Source organism: Alligator mississippiensis, chromosome 4 (assembly GCF_030867095.1).
Source record: "Alligator mississippiensis isolate rAllMis1 chromosome 4, rAllMis1, whole genome shotgun sequence".
In the NCBI taxonomy this organism is placed as follows: domain Eukaryota; kingdom Metazoa; phylum Chordata; order Crocodylia; family Alligatoridae; genus Alligator; species Alligator mississippiensis.
This window is the reverse complement of record NC_081827.1, coordinates 20,388,369-20,412,754: the sequence shown is the minus strand read 5'-3', so window position 1 is coordinate 20,412,754 and position 24,386 is coordinate 20,388,369.

Sequence of the window (24,386 nt, the reverse complement as noted above, 5' to 3'; positions counted from 1 at the left end):
TCCTGATATTGAATAAGTATAAATAGGGTTGTAGTCTGGATAGCAGAGGGAAGTAATTATAGTACATATAGAGCCATATTTTTAATACCGCTCTAGTTTTGTGTCTTTAGCCATTTGCAGATTCCAATCTGCAGGAATAACCAAATGCTATCATTCCACAATCTGATTATTTGAGATCGAATGCTCAGCTGCATTTGACTTCAACAGCAGATGCAAGCACACTAATAATTAGACAATGGCCACCAGTACCACAATTTATACGTTCATACTATTTGTCAAGATCGTCTGAGTTAGGAAGGTCGTTGGATAATGATCAGCCTCCAGGCAAATACCATTTACTATTCATAAGAGACAACTGCTTTATAGAAATATTACTGCATGCAGGTATTGGAAGAGATAGGCCATACCACACCTATTTATAATCTGGCTCCTTTGTGCTGAGATTCTGCTTGCATTTCTCCTTGTTCAGGGCTGTCCAACATGTGGCTTGGTGGTTACCACCTACTGCAGTGACTTGGGTCTCTGGACTCTCCTTCCCTCCTCTAGCTTCCACTTCCTGAACTCATCCTGGAAATGTGGCAGCACAGCAGAAGGAGGCCCAAGGGTCCGCATGATGGGATGGGGGTTGTGTTGCCAGTGGGGTGTTTTTCCTGTGCTGTCCATGCTGCAGGGGAGCAAGGTCCCATGGAGCCGGCACCCCATGTCACATAGCACAAGTGGTGTGTGACCTAGGACCCCATGGCCTGTGCAGAGTGTGGCCCCCAGCCACTTGCAGGTTAAGCAGCCCTGTTCTAGTTGAACAGGTATTTCAGTGGGTTTATAGCAGCAGCCTTTGCTCCTTTGTGTTCATGAATGTGTCAACTGCTCACATTATTAGTGAAGTAGTCATTACCACGCACACACATTTCATATATATATATATGAAAGCATCCTAGACCCTGGAGAAGGTACTGAACAGGATATCAGATTTTTACCTAAATAATTATCTCAAACCCAACCCTAGCAAAACCCAAATCTGCACTTTCCAACTGAGGACTGGGATGTGGAATGACACTTGAATGTCACCCGGGGTGACCAGAGCCTTGAACATCAGAAACACTTAGGGGTAACACTGGACCATATACTTGGTAACAAAATGCATATATTAAATACTAAAACCAAGGTCGACACAAAAAACAACTTTCTGCATAAGCTCACAAATTCCCAGTGGGAAGCACATCCATCCACCCTACACACTACTGCCTTAGCACTTTGTTTATGGTTGAATATCTGAATATGCCTGCCCCACCTGGGGACACTCAAGTCACAGTGAATACATTGACACCACCCTAAATGAAACATGCAAAATTATAACAGGCTGCTAAACACACCCCCCACCCACCCCAAACTCCTCGCCCTGTTCCCTGCCTATATGCACTACCGGGCATAGTGCCCCCTTACATCAGGAGGAAAGTACCAGGCAACATTGACAGGCAGGTACAAGAACCAAACAACTACCACCCGCTATATGGACATCAACCAGTGCATCATCATCTCTCATTGAGAAATAGCTTTTTGTCCTCTACCACACCATTGACCACATCACAATTTATCTGCCAGAACTACCCTCTGGCAAGAAGAATGGGAGAAACTAAGTGGCAAAGTTGTTAAATGGAGCCAGCGTGGAATTAATCCCAGTGTGGAGTTAGCATTTGGCTCCAACTACAAATGGCACACATGGCAGAGCCTGAACAGATGGAGAGTGGGTCTCAGCAGATGCAACTTTCTCATGAAACTATGGGGCCTCTACACAACTGACCGATGTGCTTGTCAGGAGAAGCAAACCATGGATCATCTCCTGAGATGCCTCATAGCACCACAATGCACCCCACAAGATCTGGCAACACCAACACCAGAAACAGTGGCCTGTGCTGAATATTGGGAACAGACCAGATAGAAAGATTAGACTGGAGACACGATGAAGAAAAACATGAAAGCATCAAATCTCTTTAATTCCTGGTCTGTTTAATGCCATATTATAAGTCACTGAGGTCCAGGACACTTTGGGAATACTTATTCTCTGTGAAAATCCCTATTCCACGTGGTGTGGACAAGACTGTTCAATGGATGATTGACTTCCATTGGCATTTAATTGCTCATAAAATAACACAAAACATAATACATCTATCATGCATCTTTGTATTTAGCCTCATCCCAAATGTCTATTATTTTAAAAACTGCAGGAGAATTGTGGGTGTTCTTGAAAAGAAAAAGTTTAATTGCAGAGATAGAATTGGAGACTTCTATAAAACCAAGTTGAGTGTGCGTGAAATCATTTAGTTATAGTCTGTCTTATCGTAGAAGCAACAGAAGCAAGAATACCCTGAAGGGTTAGCCAAACTATTTCATAGACTCATTTTTCACCTATACATGTCTAAGTGGCATTTACTTAGCTGTGTAATGATGCTTTTTGACACTTATACACAGTTTGGACTCTATTTGTGTCTGTGATAGAAAAATATCACCCAGGGACACATACCCTCATTTGGTAATACCTATTTCTCTACCAGATGAATACATCTTGTCTTCCTAGTAGGCAGGTACTCAGATACTGCAAACAAACCACTTTTCAACCATCTCTTTGATAAATAAAACAAATTGCTCTGTAATTCATCTTATCCAACCATCAAATCGCCAGTGTGGCTCTTTTCTGCATCCTCTATATTTTTTCAATATTTTTTTTTTTAAATTGCAGACACCTAAACTACACAACAGTCCAGTATCAGTCTCGTAAATGCCATATAGTGAGGTAAACCCACCTTCCTACTCCTATTCAGTGCTGTCTTGCTTATATATTCAAAGATCACACAGGCTCTTCTAGTACATCATCACACTGAGAGCTCACATTTGAGCTCAATTGCTTGTCTAGGACTCCTAACTCCTTTTCACAGACAATCTCATGAAACCATGGGGCCTCTACACATTCTATAGGCACGGTAGGAAGTTTTTAGTTCAGGACTAAAGAGAAGTTCAAACTCTGGAGACCTTAACCAATGTCTTAACCAAACTACTGTAGAGCTGAACTGGTTTCAAAGATAACTTTACAGTTTAACCCCAAGCTGAAGAAAGATCAGCAGCGTGCCATATAAAGGAAATAAATGGCATCAGAGAAGTAAACTCTGAGAGGAAAAGTATTTTCTCCAGGTTTTAAGATATTAACCATCTTTGAAGTGAGCTTTGTCTGGGAGACACTTGTACCTGCACAAAGCCCTCTGGAAAGCAAAGTTGTTCAGCTGACATATGGAGGTCTGCCCACTGCATACTTACTGCCACAGTAAAAGCACTGTACTAACGATTTGGAATAAAACACATACACCAAAAAGGCCAATGTTGCAAAACAATAATAGAGTGACTGGACTATTTTTAGTTGCACAACTTTTACTCACTCCCATTTCTATTTATATTGAATTTAATAGTATGACAAAACAAATATCAATCCTACATATGAGAAACTTAGTCAACATCCATTCCCAGAGCGCAGGAGTCTGCAACATGTACAAATAGTGGTCTGTTGCTTGCAACCCAGCCACTGCTACAAGCCGTCCATCTGCTGTTGCTGCCCCAGCACACACTGCTCTCTTGCTTTCACTTCTGCTTCTTATGGTCCCCACTTACCATTGCCTCCAAGTGACACAGATTTGTGTGTCAAGCTGGTAGACAAATTTGGTGGCAAAGGGACAAAGAAGGGAGGGCTGAGGCCTGAACAGGTGAGAGAAATGGGGTGCAGTACAGGAAGACAAGAAGACAAATGGCATGCAGCAGACAGAAGGACTCTTGGGGTACCCCTCTCTGCATGCCCTGCCAGCACATGCTGCCAATCCCCCCCCCCCACCGCCACCCCCCGCTTCCTCATAGGCTATATCTTCACCAATCCCTGCCCTAGAGCAATCCAATGCAACACAAGTATGCTATTAATGTCCATACTGAATAATTAATGAATTAATGAATTTCAATGATACTCATTTTCAAAAATCTATTACATTCAAATATCATTTGATTTGGCTAATGCTCTACATCACCTTCCAGAGAGTCTTCTGTTTTCTACAAGATCACACAAGCCTTCTTCCCATTTATCTATAGCTTTCTTCAGGTGGTGAGATGAAGAAGAGGTGTCTAGTGACTAATTGTACAACTCCATCTATCAGAAATAAATTACATTGTGCACTTACTTCAAGAGTTTCACCAGGGTCTGGATCTCTTGCAAGAACTGTGTAGACAGCTGTAGAAGCTGGAATTGTTTCTGGAACTGATATAGAAATCCCTGGGCAATTGGAATAATAAATTAGACCCAGCACATTAACTTAAACAAGTGTATCTAATGGCAATAATGGCAACAAACGACTGCTTTAATTCCTGGAAAGATCTGATTTCATTCCTGTAAAAATGTACATTAAATCAATGGTCCCAGTCTCAAAGTTCTACTGACAAAAAGCAGAAAAACACCCACTGCCTTTATCAGTATTAATAATAAAGACTACTGAACAAAATCATATCATTTGAAAGGGAAATACAATATGAACTGGGATCATTTTTGTGAAAACATAATGAAATATCTTTGTTGAAAACTGCTCAGCAATTAGTAGCAATGTAAAATTCAATCCACTGATTTCACTTGCAAGGGAAGTAGAAAACTACATTTAAAAGACTGAGGCACATGCTACCAATCCACTGATATTCTACCGTTCCAGGAAATACTTCTCTTCAGACATACAATCCAATGTGGAGACCACCTGGAAGATAATGCTGAAGAGAGAAATACAGAACTAGGGGCTAATAGGAATATGTTATGGATACCTATCACTAACCAAGATGTGGAACCAGATCATAATCACCCTCTTAAAGACCCTGAACAGAACTTACACAGAATTTATACGAGTAGGAGTGATCCTAATTGATGCTGCTCAGTGGCCACAAAGCTAGACATTTGCATCTAGATTCACCTGGTTTTAGACACCTAGGTTCCCCACTAATTGTATAAGAAGGTTAGATTGATTTAGGTTTGCACTTGCTGGTTTGTGGTGCACTGTAAGACAAGGCATCACAGTGTCTTAGTAGAGTCATCTTATAATTCAACAAGGGTCCAGTCACTGTTCCTCAATTGCCTTTTTTATCCCTAATATTGAAGCTAAAGTGTAGATAAAGCTCACGTAACTACATCTGCACTTTCATAGCTTGTACCTAATCCTACCAATTATCTCTCATGAATTGGGATGTTGGGGCTCCATGATGATACCTTGTGTCACTCACTCATTAGATTTTCAGGCAAACACCTTTGCACTTTCTCCCATGTTACTCCTAACCCTTGAAAGGACCTCTTCATAAACAAACATCTGCAAAGCTAGTTCATTATCCTTCTTCAAACCCTTGGCTAAATTTTCCTTGGTGTTAATGAAAACATAAACAACAGTAGTTACACTGCTGATGCACTTTGATAACCATCCTCAAATTCATCATCTCATTGTTTCTTTTTACTCTCCTGAGCCTCTCTCCATATCCGTTTGTTGTTGCCTCGTTAGATCGTAAGTTCTGTGGAGCAGGAACCATTATTTAATTTAATATCTTTTATATAGTACCTAGTACAATGGCATCCTGATCCAGAACTATTGTCCTATGTGTTACTGATACATATAATGCAAAAAGTTTCTGGTTAGCAATCCATTTCATTGTTTCAGATAATTAAACTTTCTGTTTGTCTGGATAAACATTCTCTCTTTGCTTGGCTATGGAGAAATGTAGGGAGTTTCATAAAGATGAAACATACCAAGTTGCAAAGGATCATTGCCAGGCCTTCTGCCCCATTTGGAAGTATGGAAAAAATTCAGCACAGCAGTAAACCCCCTATACACTGTAGAAAATGTCAATGAGAGCCCTACATCATCCAGTGCAAAAAGCTGGCTCTACAACTAGAAAGAAAACAGGGAACTGCAACCTTAACACTCATCATAACTAGCAAAAAGGAACTGCAGTCAGTTCATTGCCTGTAATGGCAGCTGGAAAGTGAGGGGCTTTGTAAAAAACATACTCTGCCTCCATTTTGTTTGGGGCATTTTCAACTCTACTTCAATTGTTCTCCTAAACAGAGCTACGTTACCCAGACTTTGTGTGAGTGGTGAATCTTGCTCAAAGAAACCATATATACAGTATGAGAGTACATAGCATATAGCAGGGATGTCAAATATATAGCCCATGGTCTGGATCCAGACAATGGAGGCACTCTATCTAGCCTGCTGGGCAACCCTGGAAGTTGGGCAACGGGATCAAGGAAAGTGGCTTAACACAGAATCTAAGGTCATTTGGCTCCAGCAGACATGGCCATTGGCAGCAGAAGGTGGAGTGAGGGCTGATGTAGCTCCAGTTGCCCTCCAGCCACTTCGCCCATTGCTACAGCATACCCTATCTCCTTCCAAGAGACCCCACTGGTCAGTGACCCCAACAGCTCCCCATGCCAGAGCCACCACCACACTGCATACCCTGTGCTGCCCCATGCCCTAGGCCCAAGCTACTATTGCTGCCCAATGCCCCATGCTGGAGATGGAGTTTCTGCTGCCCTGCCACATACCCCAGGTGGGAACCATCCCAGCCCTCAAGAAGCCCCACGGTCTGGATTTGGCCTAGGGCACAAGGTGAGTTTGACATCCCCAGCATGCAGAAATTAATACATTTGAGAGAGCAGTTTATGCATTATTGACTGTCATGTCATGTCACCTGCCATGACACATTTTCCCATTTATGCCTGTGTTTATAGGCAGTACTTTTCTTATTAGAGTATGCAGTAAACTCTGGTTAATTTTCTTGTTCAAGGAAAATACAAATAATTCAAATGGTGGGGGTGGAGGGTTAGGGCTAGGGTTAGGGGACCTAGTGTGGAATCAGAACAGTGCTGAATTCAACCTTAGGGTTGAATTTGTGAAACCCAGAATTTATTGTATTGATCTCGAGATTAACTTGCCTGTTCCAGTAGAAAAACCTGGATCACATATGGGAGGATCATCTACATTCTGTACTGCAATTACAAATGTATAAAAGGCAGTATGAGAATTTCCATTGTCTTTGGCTTCCAGGTGTAATGGGTAGACTTTTGGCTTTTCAGGGTTGTCAAAGTCTAGTGGCTGGAGAAGAATAATGCTGCCAGTGTCTGGGTTTTTTTTCCCCCAAAAAGAAAAGAAAACAATCAAATAGTTTATGATATTCTGTTGCTATTATAATAACCATTATTTCAATTGTCCCAGCTATTTGAAAACTGTAACCTATGATTTCCGTTTTTATTTTAACCGCTGGTTTGTGGTGCACTGTAAAAATTCAATTTTAGAATGTGGTTTGCAAAGAAAACATTTCAAATACCAAAACCAAATAGATAATTTAAAGATAATTTAGTATAATCCAGTTGTGCATTTAAATGAAATTGAACAACAGATTTTGTGTGGGAAAAGAGAGGTTAATTAATAATGATAACATAGCAGCTCCTGTTCTTGCTTGTCATGTATACATCATTGTGTGCACAGAAGTCTATGGGATTGGAGTCATAGTGCTTTCATCCAAACTGGTCTAATCTCCAGTCCAGCAAAGTGTAAAAGAAATCAAGGTAATAGCTCACCTTGGACCCAAAGTGAGTCATTCCAGCCCACTACTCAAAAACTTTGCCAACCATTGTCTTAGTGGGATTCTATTCTGCCTTTTTCAAGCCCCAGAAAAATCCATTAATCAACTACCAATACACTGCCAACTTATTCTGTAAGACTGAATCAAAAAGAAGCAGCAAGGAGGAAGACCACTCCCTTTCCCCACAAAAAAAAAATGTCAGGGATGCAAGCAGGGTGGAAAAGAATAAGACTTATTAGGCACTTAAGCCTAATTATGTGCCTAAAAGGTTTAACAGAATCTGGTTCACACTTCCTTATTTAACTTGCTGAATGCAATCCTTAACCCCAAGTCAGGATAAATAGGGAATCAAATATAAAAAGGAAAAGTTTTGAAGTAGATATATATATTTTTTTTTAAAGAGAAAGGGGCATGGAAACACAGAAATGCCTTAGAAAAATTACCCAATGGAAAAATGAGCCAGTAAATTTCAGGTGACTCAAACAGCATAAAAGATGGATGAATATTGGCTTCACAGAGTTGTAATGTGGCTCTCAAATCAGGATAGGTTTGTACAGCTTCAAAAGGGTAGCCTGTATACATTAGAAGAGTAATTTCTAACATTTTTGTATGGGATTGTATTTTGGGAATTCTGTGGAATAGATCTTTACCTGATGTAAGCTGTGATACTTCAGGTGTCCCAGCTTCAGATCTACCCTTTTACATCTGCAATTTATTTTGACTTATATTCTGAGCCACAGAACACAAGCTGAACCAGTGAGCTTAAAAGACTTGCAAAAATTGCATTTAAAGGTTTCACAAAACATTAGTTTTTTGGATTCTCTCCATCTCAAATACTATTTTTCAAATATGTAAGAACAGTTAATAAAATTAGTTGGTACTGGATATTCTCACTGTCAGGGAGATGGTGATTTGGTGCCTTGAACAGAGTCTAGTCAACTTCTGAACCAGCAAACAGACCAAGATTTAATAAGGAAAAGCTGTTGCATTATTAATGTTGACTTCCCTGGTTCTAGCTGAGCTTGAACCTTCGTATCCTCAAAACTTCTTTTTTCTTTCAGATCTTATCATGTGTGCAAGTATGCAGCTTACTCGGGTCCAAACAAAATACTGTCTGTGGAGTTGAAAATGCATAGATGATGTTGCTATTTGCATCTCTGTCTGTTGCGTTTACTCTTGTTATGATGGTGCCAACAGGTACATTTTCAGTCACATTAATTGAGTCCAGAGGGAATGGCCTAATTGAAAAATAAGAGGAATATATTCAATGATGAGAGGAAGAGCTAATATGTTTCTCCTTCCAAAATATGGAGGTTTGCAAATAGTTTACTAAACTAATTGAGAAAGCAAATTGATTGCTCCATTGCTTCCCTCCCACTTCTGAATCCCTTGTACACCTACAAGCCCCATTAATATCAGTGGAAATCTCAAATGCACAAATATAGAAGAATCAAGTTCCTGGCGGAGTATGCCTGCTTCAAATATTAACAACTTCTTTTCCAAATCTTATTTTATGTACTTATTGTCATCAAGGAACCTGTTTCTTAATGTAAATATTCAGAATGTACAGATCGTTTACTGTAAAACCGGCTGATAGCAAAGCCCTGCTCTTAGTATTCCTACAAAATCTATTATCATGTTATATGGAAATTGCTACAGAGTTAACATTAAATATGATGCTGCCCAGTTATTCAGAGCATCAGAGTAACTTATCTGTGTAGTGCCACATTCACAGGGGATTTCAACAATCAAGCCTCATTTTCTGGGACAAATTGTGTTCTGCTTTTTTTTCTTTTTTTCTAGCTACTTATATCTGTTGTGATATTTTCTGAACTCCAAAAGGCTGGGAAAGTTAGATGAAATCAGGGGAAAACTACTTCTCTTTAACCTTTGAATACCTACCATACTCTTATTCCTCCCCTGTGACTTCACTGAAAACAAAAGAATTTGGCCTACAGAGCTTGGTCTGATATGGTCCTAATTACAAAACTACTTATATCATGGTTTGAATTTTGAGGGACTTTCATGTATTGCATGTAAACTCTTTCAGCATTTTTGTTGTATTTCTTCATTACTTTATTCATCGCAGTCAGGCTTGTATATACCACATAACAAAATATTATAGGACCAAACGTTTTTAAGCTTACAGCAAAATGTCTTTTTATCATGAGAATTTGATGCGGATTCTTTAAAAAAACAGAAAATAACTTACACAAATTCAGGTCTTTCATCATTTAGATCTTGAATGATGACAGTCAGTGTTCCCTGACAGAAATGCCCTGTTGTGTCTGCTGCTCTCATTACAAGGTGAAAGCTCTAGAAGAAAAGTTGGAAGAAAAAACAAAACCCTTCTATAACTGGAAAGAAGATTTTACAGATTAATAATGGAACTGAGATCTGTTCTTGTCTAGGTAATGAATAAAAACATAATTCCTAATGCTAGTGTCCAAACATTAGGGGTGTGTTAAATGGGGCATATTCGATTTGGATTAGGATTCAGCACAAATTGGAGAAAGTAATTCTATTCGTTGATTCAGATCACAATCCCCAATTTGATTCAGCCAAATCCAAATCTGAAGATTTGATGCTGATTTGGAAAATCAGTGATTCAGCCATAGACACAGCTTTAGGTGTTTTTTCTACATACCTCAAGGTACCAGGTGCAGCTCGTGAACACTGCAACGCTGGGGCAGATCGAACATCCCACAGGGGTTTTGATTCAATTCAGAGAGATTAAAGGAGAGCCAGGGCCAGAAGCTCGCTGCTGCCAGGGCAGGGGGACACTGTCCCTGCCCAGACAGCAGGCAGCCACCCAGGGGCAGAAAGCAATGTCCCAACCCTGGCCAGGAGACAGCTGTCTTCTGGCCCAGTGCTCCCTGCCAGCCCTGGGCTAGCACCAGGGGTAGCCTAGAACTCCCCCTGGCATTGGCAGGGGCCCACTACAGGGCCCCAGGAAGTGGGAGCAGCTAGCAACAAATCTGGTACCTCTTCCCTGCGTGTGTAGATGCCTGCCCGGGAGCATTTACTCACAAGCAAACTGCTCATAGATCTAATGCATGTATAGACACATCCACTGTGAAGTATCACAGCAGTATTCTAAAACAAAATATTTTGGTGTTCAACTTGTTCATGTAAAAAAAAAAAATAATCAAATGTTTGCACAAAAGACACCCACTTTCTAATGGTCTTTCATTAGTGTTTTCTGACCATCTTCTGGTTATCCCCATTCCCAAAATCACACTGAAAATGTTCATAGAAAAGACAAGAATTTAATAGTGTTGAAGACTACAAAACTTTCTTTTGGTTTCTTATCTAGGAAACAAAACAATTGTCTCTCTGATAAATATGTTTTGTAGTTTTACAGTAGCTTTTACCAAATGGCCGAGAAAGCCAAATAAAAGATTAGTATATTAGAAGCAGTGACTATGTACAACTTTCAGTGAAGTGATGAGGATACTTCACTAGTTTTCAGGATTGGAGCCTATATCAGAGCTGCTTTTCCCTGAACAGACACATGAGTTACAAGAAAAAGAAAAGAAAAGACATTTCATCACTAGAAATGGCAATGCTAAAGAAGGGTGGGGTGACCTAGTTTAAATTGGATTTAAAATGAAAAACTACAACAACTAAGAGCTGGAAAAAATGTGATTCATAGAAGGAAAAGGACAATAACTGCTAATCAAAAAGCAATATTGTTATAAGAATGTTGTCAAAAAGGAAAAAGAAAGTATTAAGTGAAAGGTGAGGAGACAAGAGGAAAACCTAAGAAGGACAGTTCATTTAGCAGTATTAAACAGAAGGGTGAATTTTTTAATATTATTTGTGCGGAGGTAAATAACACAATTGTGGGAGGTGGAAGGGGGAAAATGTTAGGTTAAAAAGGTAAAAGTAGATGTCTGATTTCTTCTCAATGGAAAGAAGAAAAGTTGCAGGAAAATGTGATGAAATGTTTCCTATATACAAAATAATACACCTCTATGGCCACCTCTCTGGTAGAAAAAAAACCAATCAGATGCAAACCCTATTACAGTCACTGAGATTTGCATATGTTCAGAGCAGAGCTGAATTTTCTCCTTTATCTGCAAGATAGAAATGGGGCATAATACAAGCCCTTTGCCTGCTCCAGCTGCAAAATTAGGTTTTAAAGCTGGGCCAGGCTGGCAACTGAGGATTCCCTCATCATGGAGGAATCTCCAGATGATTCAGTATCACAGAGCAGGCTTTCCATATTTAGAGCGAGAAGTATATTCAAATTCGAACTGAGGGATGATTTGAAGAAGAGGGTATCAAGAAGCTGATGCCTCCCAGCAGTCCCTGCTGTATTATGTCCTTTTGGAACGTATTATCCATCAGGGTATGGGAATGAGCAGCTTTACCCCTCATTTAATCTCATCCCGCAAAGTCCTATGCTGAACAGATCAACAGGAGCTGAAAACTGGTCCCTGAATAAGGTAAATGAAATCCAGACATTGGCAGTTCCATTACGTGATATCCCGCATCAAAATCCAGGGGTTCTTCCGAGTTTCTGCTAACAATACCAGTTGCTGAATCCACCATGAAAAAGTTCCCACCTTCAGCAGGCATGGATGACTGTGTTTCCATAGAGTACTACAAACCAAGCAGATAATACAGACATTGTTTTCATGACGGTGATACAGAAATATAAAGCTGCTATTAATCACTTAAGTAAGTATTGGAGCGGCTGTATCTGATTTCAGGAATGTTTAAGTTGATGTATTGTCTCATATTCTTCCTGAAAACTATTCAGCCTTATTCATTTTCATTACCACTATATCTGTGGTAACTGGAAATACTCCCAACTGCTACTAGGGTCTTTTGAAAAAACAAAGATTGTGGTAGAAATAATCTATTGGGACAGAAGCAAGACTGCCAAAAAATCCAAACATAATTATTAACTTCCTGTGATGATTTTTAGTAGAAATTGGGTTCAGGTGTTATTTCTTTTTATTGTGAGAAAGAAAAAGCTAAAACAAGTATCTTGGGGGAAAAATCACCAACATTTTCAATCCTTTGCACACTACAGTGGGCACATCTACATGTTCCCCCCATGATGCAGTTGTTACTGTGCTGTCATTTAGTACGTGCTTTAGGAAGTACTAAATGATGGCACAGTAACAGCCATTAATGCACTGTCCCAGCAACACATGGTTATTTTTAGCGGCTACATCACTACATCACTATAGTGACACCCTATAGTGACTAGCAAGGTAACTTATTGCTTCAGCAACATAGTGTCGGCATCACAGTTTGTGCCTGCTGACATTATGTCACCGTAGCAACCGGCTATGTCATCATCATAGCACATCACTACGGTGATGTAGCATCACATGTAGACATGCTTGGTGTCACCCATACACTCACCTCAGCAGGTCCCTGAGCATTCATGAGAATTTGAGCAATAGTTGATACACTGGCAAAAGTTAGCTTTTTTAATACAATATGGATGTGTGTGAGAAAGAGAGAGAGAAAGTGAGCATGTATATAATATATTTACTTCATTTTTTCTAGAAATACCCATTTACTCTCTCCTGCCACCATGCTCCATGAACAAAATATCTCCCTAATAGTTTACTCACAGCTATTAATTTTGATTCCTTCTGAAGTGCATCATTAGTAAAGGAAAACAAATAGCTTATCTACCGTCAGTCTTTCACCATTCGCAGTATCCTCATCTGTGGCCATCACTCTATAGATGGACTGAAATATAGGGTAATTCTCATCAATGGCTGCAAAAGCTATGAAGCAAAAGTAAAGATAATTTTTAAAGAATAGTCATAGAAAACCACAGTAAGATAGAATCAGTAGAGTTGTTGCCTTGCTACACAGTCAATAATAAGAGCTAAATGCTATGCTTGGATATGTACTAGAATTTAGATCAGTAAAAGTTTTAATTTCAAGTCAGTTCAGTCCTGATCTTTATAGTCTCCTGTGTACATTAAAAATACAGCAGGGCCCTCATTGTCTTTCGACTCAATTGCAATCAAAATCTGTAAATTAGGTTCTTTCCTGGACTAAATCATGCCAATTTTATTAAGGTAGTAAATCTAGCAGATTTGTTTGGTTTTTTTTCCCACGGTCAAAAGTATGAGATCCTCAATATCCCAACCCTTGGGCAACTGGTCTTTTTTTTTTTTTTTAAATAAACTAATGGATTCACCAAACATATTTGTCCGAGTAAAATGTGAGTGTTACACATTAAATTAACAACTTTAAAAAGAAACAAAAGAATGTTTACTTGTATGAAATGAGTTGTTGGTTTCAAGTTCTAGTCTCAGTGAACAAAGATATTCATTACCAAAATTAGCTCCATTTTATTAGAAACCTATATATGACACACTCATAAGAGAAACTGAGAGTTGAAAGAGCATGAGTGCAACCCAGGATTAGATTTGAGGTGCCCCAGAAAAGTAGCATTGGAGAGTATTGTAGTGTTCATTCTGGTGTATTTAAAGAAAATAAGAGGAAAAAATCAAATCAGTAAGTTCACCTTGCTCTGTAATTATGGTACATAGTTGGTAAAAAAGATTCCCAGCTGAGCTAAAAGTCCTATAGGGTGTTCCAAGCTCTGGCAATTTTATTTCCTCTCTACATGCATTGCAACATAAAACAAAAAATGACAAAGGAGAAGGTCCTTTTCTTGCTGGGTAATCAGTGTCCTTCATATTTAATGAGCTACTGAGGAAAATACCTTGATAAAAAAGACAATATTTCTCACCTGTTCCTTCAATAAACTGAGGGTCAGTGCACACGGTCTCTTCAGGAATATCAATAATATTGATTACAAGACGCTTTCTTTCCTTATGTACAAACAACTTTGATTCAATTATCAGCTCATATGTTTTGGGGTCAGTTTCAAAATTAAATACTTTGTTGCTTCTAATGACCCCAGAACCTAAAAAAGGGGAAATGCAGATAAGAAGATTTAGATTTTTTATATCCTCTTCTCAAAAACTGAAACTTTGCTTTCCTCTAATAAATAACACAACATTTCATAAGCATCTCAAACAATTGGGGTACTTATAAAAATTCACCATACCCAGTCTCTGATCATGCAGCTTACTTTAAGCTGCATCATTGCCAGGAGCCACATGGGGAGCCCAATGTAAGTAACTTGGGGTGTAGGAGGAGAGATGGGCCACATCAGTGGGTGGGAACTAGTGGATCTCCAGGGGGGACAGTTGGCAGGTCCAGGGACGTTGGTGGGTCTGGGGGTGAACTGTCAGGGAGCTAATAAATAGCCCAGTCAGGGTCCTGGAGTTGGTACAAAGAACCCATCCCCAGGGATGGGACAAGACCCAGGGTTGTACTCCAAATGTATGCAGACATTCGTCGAATCTGTTTAACCCATTTCCAACCTAAGCAAGTTCAACTGCTCAAGTGAACTAACTTAGATTTGGTCCACCATTTTTGGTCCAGTTTAAACCCTGAAACATCTACAGGGATGGGAAAATAGTTATACTGATCTAAATGTAATGTCTGAAAGTACCTTTAGATGGGTTACATTATAAAATCATGCTTTCAAAACAGACTTAGTTATACTTGAAGGTATGTAACAAACCTAAGAGAACTGAGGTATTGGAAAGACACAAATAGAAGTACCTAACTTTTCACTCTCTTAATGGCTGTTGAACATTAATGCTTAGTGCTTTTAAGCAGTTATCTGCTTTAGTATTTCAGGATTGTATGATGTAAGGTAAGTAGAGCCCATGCTGCTCTGCTACTATCGTCTCCCAGCCTGCCTGTGCTTCCATGTTACTGGATGTTGGAAGTGTAAGGAAGTTGTAGGACCAGAAGCACCTCTGCAGACTGCCTGGCCAGCTCCACCAGACCCCTCACCATACTCAGGTTCTTCTGCCTCTGCCCAAAGCAGGGCTCTCTCTTTCTTGTAGTTGTTCCTGAAGGTTTCCGAGAACTTGTTGCGGCTCCAGATAAGCCCCTGCCTTGATACACCCCTTTTTTCTCTCTGGCCATGCCTGCTTTGGCGTGCTAGTAAAGACCTCAGCTTCTGGGCTTTGGACCCAGCCCCAGTGGCTGCATCACTCTTTTTTAGAGTTTTTTAGAGTTTAGATCTGTCTCCATGAGCTAGGGTTCCCTGCATGACTTGGGGTTGTCTTTTATCTCCTATGACAAAACAATGAGGGAGGAACACCCAGGCCCCCTATCCACAGCTTCCTCCACCCCTGTAGCTGTAACCCAGTCCTCTAGTTCACAAGTTCAAATCAAATCAAAGCAATAAATGAAAAGGTACAAGCTGACCTCCCCACAAAAGCAATAAGTCTCCACCTTTCTCAAAGCAGGCCACAGGCCTTGCCTGCCTAGGAGGCTTTCTCTCCCAGTTCTTCTGAGTAGCTTACATGCCTGTCTGCCTCTGCATGGGGTCTGCAAGAGGTAAAGTTGTGGTCCATGGTGCTTGCCAGCACAGCTGCCAGAGTTGTCATGCTGGCACAGCTCTGAAACTCAGGGAAGGAATGGCACCACCACAGGCCCCCACATCCCATCCCCAACCCCATTGCCTGCTGCCAAATTCAGCGTCTTTAGTTGCAGCTGGCAACTCAAGTAGGTGGCAGTGAGAAAGGGGGAGGGAGCAAGTGGCAGAAGCATTCACAGATTGGCTGGCAAGCTGCTGCCTAGCCACAGGGGTGAGTCATCTGGTCCACAGAAAGGCCCATAGTGTGGACCCAGCCCATGGAGCTAAGTAAATTGGAAAGCCCTGAGCTAGAGCAATTCCAGTCTATTTGTTACAGATTTTTCATCAAGGTGAATCAATATGAGAACTGTAAAAAAATAGTCTACTCCAGTGGTGGCCAACCTTTTGGCCCCATGGAACAGATGACTGATGTGGGGCTGCTCTGTGGGCCACATTCAGTCCAGAGGCCCAGTCTAGCAGATGCCCCCAGCACCAGGCACAAACTGAGTCCTGGCCCCATGCATCAGTTGGCCTTCACACCACATGTTGCATTGGGCCCCATGACCTGGGTCCTGCATGCCAGATATATCCCAGACATGGGTGTCAGATCAGACAAGCTGGAGGTTGAATGCTACTGGTCTACACTAAGGATAATGTTTTCTTTGCTCCTGTAGAGTTAAGCACTGATGTTTTATGGGGATAAAACATCAAATGTTTGCAGTTTTGTGTAAATGTCGGTCATGAAATGGAGATGCTGCTCACCTATTTTATGACCTTTTGTATCAGCTTATGAAGGACAGGGTTTTATACAGCAGGCTAGCAACCTTATCTTGTTGTGCTGAAATAATGTTTTAGAAATGTAGAAAGCATTTTGGAAGCCAAATACCTTAAAATCAATGCAAATACACAAGGTGATATTGTGCAATGAAGTTACCAGTCAGGAATGACCTTAAACAGTTGAAGGGAAACCAAATCCAGCTCACCTGAGTCAATGCTAAATTCTTCTGAGTTCCCAACAATGCTGTAAGAATTTCTTCTGCCAACAACAACAGGATCATAAGCTCGGCTTAATTCTGTACCAGCAGGAATAGTCTCATTCAGGTTCACTGGGTTAATGGTAAATAAGAGATCGGCAAACACTTTAGAAATCACTAGAAAATAAAGAGAAGGGAACAGGATTAAGAACCTTCCCAAAGGGCAGAGCAATACAATGGTGGCAGTGCTGTGCTGAATATTAGGTAGTCAAATTAATATAAAAACAGAACTATTTAGTTGATTTTAAGTGCTGCTGAGTAATACAAATTCTATGAGTCTATAAGGAAATACTTATTTTATGGCATATTATTGCTTATTCATTATTTCTATTACAGTATCCAATATATCGCTAATTAACAAAAATAATGGTCTATATAATCAATAATGGCCTTCACTAAAAGAAAAATAAAAGCATAATTTGAAAAAGTAAAGTAGTAGACATCCCCCATGACTTTTTCCCTGGTAGATCAACTGGAGTCCTAAGAAACAACTAAACCTTGGTTTAGTTTTCAGTTGCCAGGGAACTCCTGATAATTTCATACAGACCCTGAGTCAAGTTACAGTGTCTAATGTCCTCCTTTCTTCTTATGATCCAGCTGCCTGGCAGTTCTTTTCCATTGGAGACCCATGCAAGCAGGTTACTTTCTACTGCCGCCTTAATGGTTTAGATGAGAATATAAGTGCTTGATAAAGATAGTGCTACATTCAGATCTGGTCTAACTAGCTGCATTTCCATTGAACCAATGAAGTTCCACCTGGTTAAGATCCGTTATTGGCTTGAAATCATAAATTCATTACTAAGACCAGTGATGTTTTCAAACATAGCTCTGTTGAGTACAGCCTCATACTCCAGCTCAGCATCTGGTCTGATGTACCAATTGTTGCTGCTTTATTTTGTTTTGTTTTCAGTCCAATTGAAAAGTTGTTCCAGTTGGTGAGCTATCCATATACACCACGCTGTGAGTAAACTTACCCGTGCATATTAAAAATGTACCAAAAGTATGCATGTCAAAAGCCATGGCCAAAATTCATCCAGTATCCAGTACTTGTAACAACAGTGCAATAACTCATTCTGGTGCCTTACTTATATGTAGGCCATTAGAAACTGGATCTAGATTAAGCAAACAATGCAGTCAACTCCTGGAAATTACAAAAGCCAGATATAGACTGCTGAGGGACTGTGAATACTTAGTTCATGTTACAGTGGAGACAGGTTTGTTTGTTTATCTGACATAATTGGAGACACTTAACAGCCTGATCCAAAGTTCACAGGAGATCCCATTGATTTGAATGGGCTTTGGACCATACAGGGAGTTTAAATACAATGTAATATAAGATTTCAGTACAGAACAAAATGTTTTTTCTTCTACCTTTTTACACACAAGTACATATTCTCCATACATACATATATATATGTATGTATGTGTACATGGCACCAGATACTGCATCTCTCATTCACGTAGACTAAGACCATAGGAAAGATAGGCTGGAAGGGACCTCACAAGGCCATCTAGTTCAGCCCCCTTCTGAAAGTAGGATTGTCTCTGACTAAATTATCCTGCCAAAATGCCTGTCCAAGACATTTTTGAAAATTTCCAAGGATGGAGATTCCACAACTTCTCTAGGTAGTCTGTTCCAATGCTTGACTTCCCTCATAGCCAGAACATTCCTCCTAATTTCCAAACTAAATATAATTTTTCCTTGCTGCAGCTTCAGGCCATTGCTGTCTCCTAGTCCTGTCCCCTACAGCCCATCACCACCATCCTTATAACCACCCTTCAGACCTTGGAAGTAACACTGAAACAGTTGAGATTACAGGGAGAGTATTATCCTATCTGAAAAGAAAGCCTTAATATCTATCCGAGAGGTAGAAATTTTCTCTCTAGGACTTGTGGAAAAGCTAACTATGCACAGACTCATATGAGGATACTGGAGTCCTACATGTTTATATATACAATACTATGTACAAAACCTTACATTTAAGGAACATTTGGGCTACAAAGTCAAGCACTCAGTAATTAGGAAATGCCAGAATTCAAGCTGTCCTTTAAAGCCAGATAAAAGTATAATCCAGCCCCTGGTTAGTTGTGCATTTCCAGGAATATAACTTGCAGATACGGAATATCTCCTTCCAATACAGCTCACTAATGCTTATATAACTCACAGGTGCCTAGAACAGCCAAAAAATCTTACTGACTGCATTAACAGGATGGGAAGGACTGAGGGGGAGCAGCTCAATAGTTTATGCCTTTATATAATTTATTTGCAATTTTCAAAAGATGAGAAACATCATAGCTGGGGTGGAGATGTGGGGGGTGGGAGCTGAGTCATGCAGTGAATCACTCTGCTTTCTTCTCCAAACACATTTCAGAATTTGCTTGAATGACTTAAGATCTTTAGAACTGATAACTTAAGTATCCCCTGGGATACTGGTAGATCTTGTTTGTGCATTTGTATCTGAGACAAGTAATAATCTTAAGTTTCATTGAACTCACAGAATTCTATCCTAATGAGACATTGCTCTTTCAAGGTTTTATGTTCAATAAATGAGTTTGAAAAAAGAGAGACGAGTGAATTTAACATTGGAAAATTAAGTTTTGTGAAAAAGGGAGGAGAAATGCCATGAAAAAACCTTGAAGAAAAATTTCAGCCTAAATTTCACTGTCAAATATGAGTTAGATGCCTAGGAAATAGAGACCTCTAGAGAAGGATTTAGACACCTAAAATAAGATTTAGGATGGAATTTAATTGTCTAATAATTTAAGTGTCATTTTAAGTGTTAATTATATTATGATATAAATTCAATTATATTATGATAATGAAGGATTTAGGCCCAATAATGAAGGATTTAGGCATGAATAAGGAAGGTTTTAGGCACCTAAAATAAGTTTTAGGTAGATTTTAAGTGTCTAATAACTTAAGTGTTATTTCTACCTAGGAGAACTTTACAATCTTTTCTCCAATGCTTGATGAAAGGTGTTTGTGCCTGAAAGCTTGCAATTAAACACATTTTTTTGCAAAAATCTTGTTGGTCTAACAAAAGATATCACCGCTACTATGAGTCCTAAGTGTCTAATAACACACCTGTGATCCAACAAATGCCTGCCCAGCTGTTACCTAATCCTGGAGGTGCCTAAAACTCATAAGGAACCACTCTGTTTGACCAGAAAGCTTTGTGGGCTTTTGCAGTTCTGTTTCTGAGATTGCCCAGGACAGCACTAGCCTGAGCATCTACTAACACCCACTGAGACAGAGACACTAAGAACAGCACCCATGTTCCTGAGGAGCTCAGTTGGGTAGGTATGGTTAAAGAGCTCCTAAGCTACATCTGCAGAACCGGGGTCCCCAAAAATGCTATTGTAATTTCCTTACCTTGAAAATGTGGTTGGAAAAGGAGAAGGAATCAGTCATCTACATAATAGCTTAGCAGTTAGAGCATTTGTCCAGGAAATGGAAGATCTGAGTTCATTTTCCTCTCCAAGGAGGTTTAGTCATAGATTTTGCCCTTCCAGAAGAATACCATAACCACAAGGTTATAGATTAACAGGGGTGCTTTCCACTGCTCTTGTTGAACCTGTCACTGTACAGGAACTAGTGAAAAAAATACCCCTCATCTACATTAGGAAATTTTATTTCATGTGATTGAGACCGTGACTGCTGCCAATTCACTCAAGGATAAGTCATGCTCCATCCTGGTCAGAATCAAGGAAGAGAGTCCCTCCTCCAAGTAAAACACACTAATTAATACTAATACTATCTACTATGCAGGCATGTATATTTGTAACAACTCATCTTGTTTCCTTTAGCCCCCTTGGTTAAATAAATAAATGGACTGGGATAATTGATACATTATTTGTCCACACTTTGTTCTCAAACAAAAGGAAATAACTCACTGTTTGAAGCCAAAGCTTCCTGACTGCTCAGAAGCTATGATAAAATAAAAAGCCAATGTATCCATTATATCCTGATGAGATGTATATTATACACAAGGACACACACACAGCTTTTCTATTATGAAGTACACACAAATCTAACATCTGCCTTGGATTATAGAGAAGATTTTTTTTGAAAACTATTAAGTCATCAATCTGTCTCCTTGGAAGGCTAGAAGATAGAGATCAGAGAATGGATTGATACAACACTTCTTCTTAGCCAAATGAATATAGTGCTGTGCTCCTTGACTCACTGTGTATAAATATATATAACTGTTGTTTATAAATTGTGTATACTAAGTAAGGCTGAACTTTAGTCAGAGCTGTCATGCTGTATATGTGTGCGGTTTGAGGGGGTTTAAAAAAAAACCCCATCAATGACGACACGTCGGATGGCTTGTATAGAATGGCTGTGGCTATAAGGAAAAGCAGCAGAAATACTAAGTTAAATACAGATTATATGGAAGGCTTATGGAGACGAGAGACAAAGGCGCAGCAACACAAAGGCTCACAATGAGCTCTTAGGGAGAACTTAACAAATCTTTCAAGTATATAAAGGTTACATGTTTTGCAGCGAAATTCTACTAGTTACTGCTTGGAATGAAAAAGGACCCTACCATGTGAATTTATTCCATAGTTGCCCATTACAGAGTTTCTTACACCCTTAAAGAAATACACAGCTATTTCAGAACAACAGAGATACAACCTCCTGCTCTCTCCTGTCCAGGAGATCACTAGACCACAGAGCTACGTAGATCTCCGGGTGCTTCTTAGGGATGAGATTGGATGTTTTCCAGGTTTATCCATAATTCTAGGCATGTGTGAATGATACCATGTAGGAACATCATCCCTTACAACCCCACCAATGCCCATGATCTGCTGAAAGGTAATCATGAAGCCTCTTCCAAGTAGAATGAACTTTGTCTTCCTCTAATTATGAGGTGAGTAAACCTCTAGGGCCTAAACCAAAGATGCAAATGAAAGCAAATCTCTTTCATTAAATTGTGCAAATATTAATGGAGAATGTCTGCCCAGGTCTACATCCAGCAATATTGGTGGGGATCTGTAAGGACTGTAGGGAGCAATATGCAAGCTCATGAGTTCTGTACAGAAAGAAGCTCATTGATACCCCCATGACCTGGGCAGATTTGAGTAGATCTGCAGATGCTGGGGATAAAGTCCCCTGCTGCTTCCACAGCAGATATTCTGATTGTGAAGAATCTTAAATTAAGTACTCTGTGGTAAGGACTGGCTATGGGTAACACACTCAAAAATGCCTAAGGAACATACATACTCAATACGCAGCTCAGGTAGCAACTAGGCACCAATGTCCGAGAGAGGAATTCTCAGACACCACATCTAATGCCCTTAGGGCAGGGGTCAGCAACCCCCAGCACGTTTGCCAAGCACAGTACACAGGCCATTTTGCTCAGCACGCCACTGCCAGCCTGGGCTCTAGGCAACTGCTGCCAGCCACAAAGCCTGGGCTGCTCCCAGTAGGTGGCTGGGCAGCTGCAAGCCTTGCCGCAAGCAAATTGGGCTCTGTAGTTGGCAGCAGCTACCCAGAGCTAGGCCAGTTGCAGCCAGGAGGCTGCAAACATCTGTTCCAGGCTCCGGCATTTGCTCCATACCAGCGGAAGCACGTGTGCCTTGGAGTAGACGGTGGGTGAGGTGCCTGAGGCAGCACAACCCTGGCCTCTCCCTGGCTGCTGACACAGAGCTGATGACTGGGCTCTGGAGCCCAGCGCAGCTGTTTGTAGCCAGCCTGGGCTCTGGACAGCTGCAGCAGGCTCCACAGCCCCGGCATCAGCTCCAAGCCGGCGGCAACTGCACATGCACCTCAGAGTGGACAGCAGGATGGCTGTGCTGCCTCAAGCCCTATCCCCACCATCCGCTCAGAGGCATGTATGCACCTGCTGGTATGGAGCTGATGCCAGAGCCCAGAGCAGACGTTTGCAGCCTCTCGACTGCAGCCAGCCCAGACTCTGGTAGCTGCTGCCAACCACGGAGCCCAGGCTGCTTGCAGCAGGGCTTGAAGCTGAGCCTGCCTGACTCCCACCCACTCTGAGCCCAGCCCCGGCCCAGCCCCCCACCAGGATGAGGCTGGGGCTGCCCCTTGCCAGAAGTGCCATGCCTTTTGTGGGCTTAGCTGTGTGGGGTGGGTGGGTTGTTGGGCTGATGAGCAGGCTCCGGGCTGGGGCCTCGGCCAGCTGCAATGCAACCCAGGGGCTGGTTCCCCAGGAAGCACAGGGACCAGGGCATTGTTGGGTTAGACTTTGTCCAGTAGCCCAGGAGCCCGGCTCCGTGTGCCCATGCATCTGGTTCTGTGTGTTTGTCTGCCTCTGTCTGGTTCTGTGTGTCTGTGTGCGCACACATGCCTGGTTCCAGATGTTTGTGTGCACATGTCTGTTCTAGGTGTGTTCTGGTTCTCTGTGTTTGTGCACATGGTTCTCTGTGTGCGTGTGTGTGTCTGGTTCTCTCTCTGCTCTCCTTTTTCTTTCTCTCTCTGCTCTTTCTCTTATTTGTCTCTTTTTTTCTCTGTCTCATTGCAACATGCTCAACAAAAAAGGAATACACAACAACATTTATGATTACAAAAGCAACATTTATGATTATTAGATATACTAAAATGCAGTGCGTCCTACCATGTCCCCCGTCCCGTCCCCCCCATTTTGTTTTTCTGGCATGCCGGCACTCTGGCACCTTCCAAGGTAGACATTGTGGGTTTTTCAGCGCTTCGGCCAAAAAACGTTGGCTACCTCTGCCTTAGAGACTCAAAAGGAAAACTACTTAGATGTCCAAAGCTTATCTGTAACCATGATCTAGGGTGCCATCATCTTGGTCAAAGGTCATTCTAGATTTTTAAACTGTATGTCCCCACAGGTCCTAATTCAATATTTTGGATTCAACTGGAGGGGTAAAAAGTGTTCCCATCTCATCCAAGCCTCAAGCCTCATGATGGGAGCTGGAAGATGCTTATTTGTACGCTCCACCTGAGAACTCCCACTTCCTGTGAGACTGCTTTAACCCTTCAGTTTTCTATCAAAAGTGAGGCACTATTACCTTGAGCTGCATTTTAAAAGAAGTGTGAGTCAGTGACCTATACACAAAGGAATGACTTGGGTTCAGCTCTGGATTACAGCTTCCGAATCCCAGTCTTACATAAACACCTAACTCAAAGCTGCATGTAGATGCCTCAGAGGAGGAAAGAGGCCAGATTTCAGACATAATCCTCTCTTTCACAATTTGTATTGGCAGTGTTGTCACTGTCCAGCATGCTGGCTTCTGAGAGTTACAGTCCTAAGTGACTAATTCTCCCTGTTTAAAGTACAAGGAACTTACGCACCTAACTT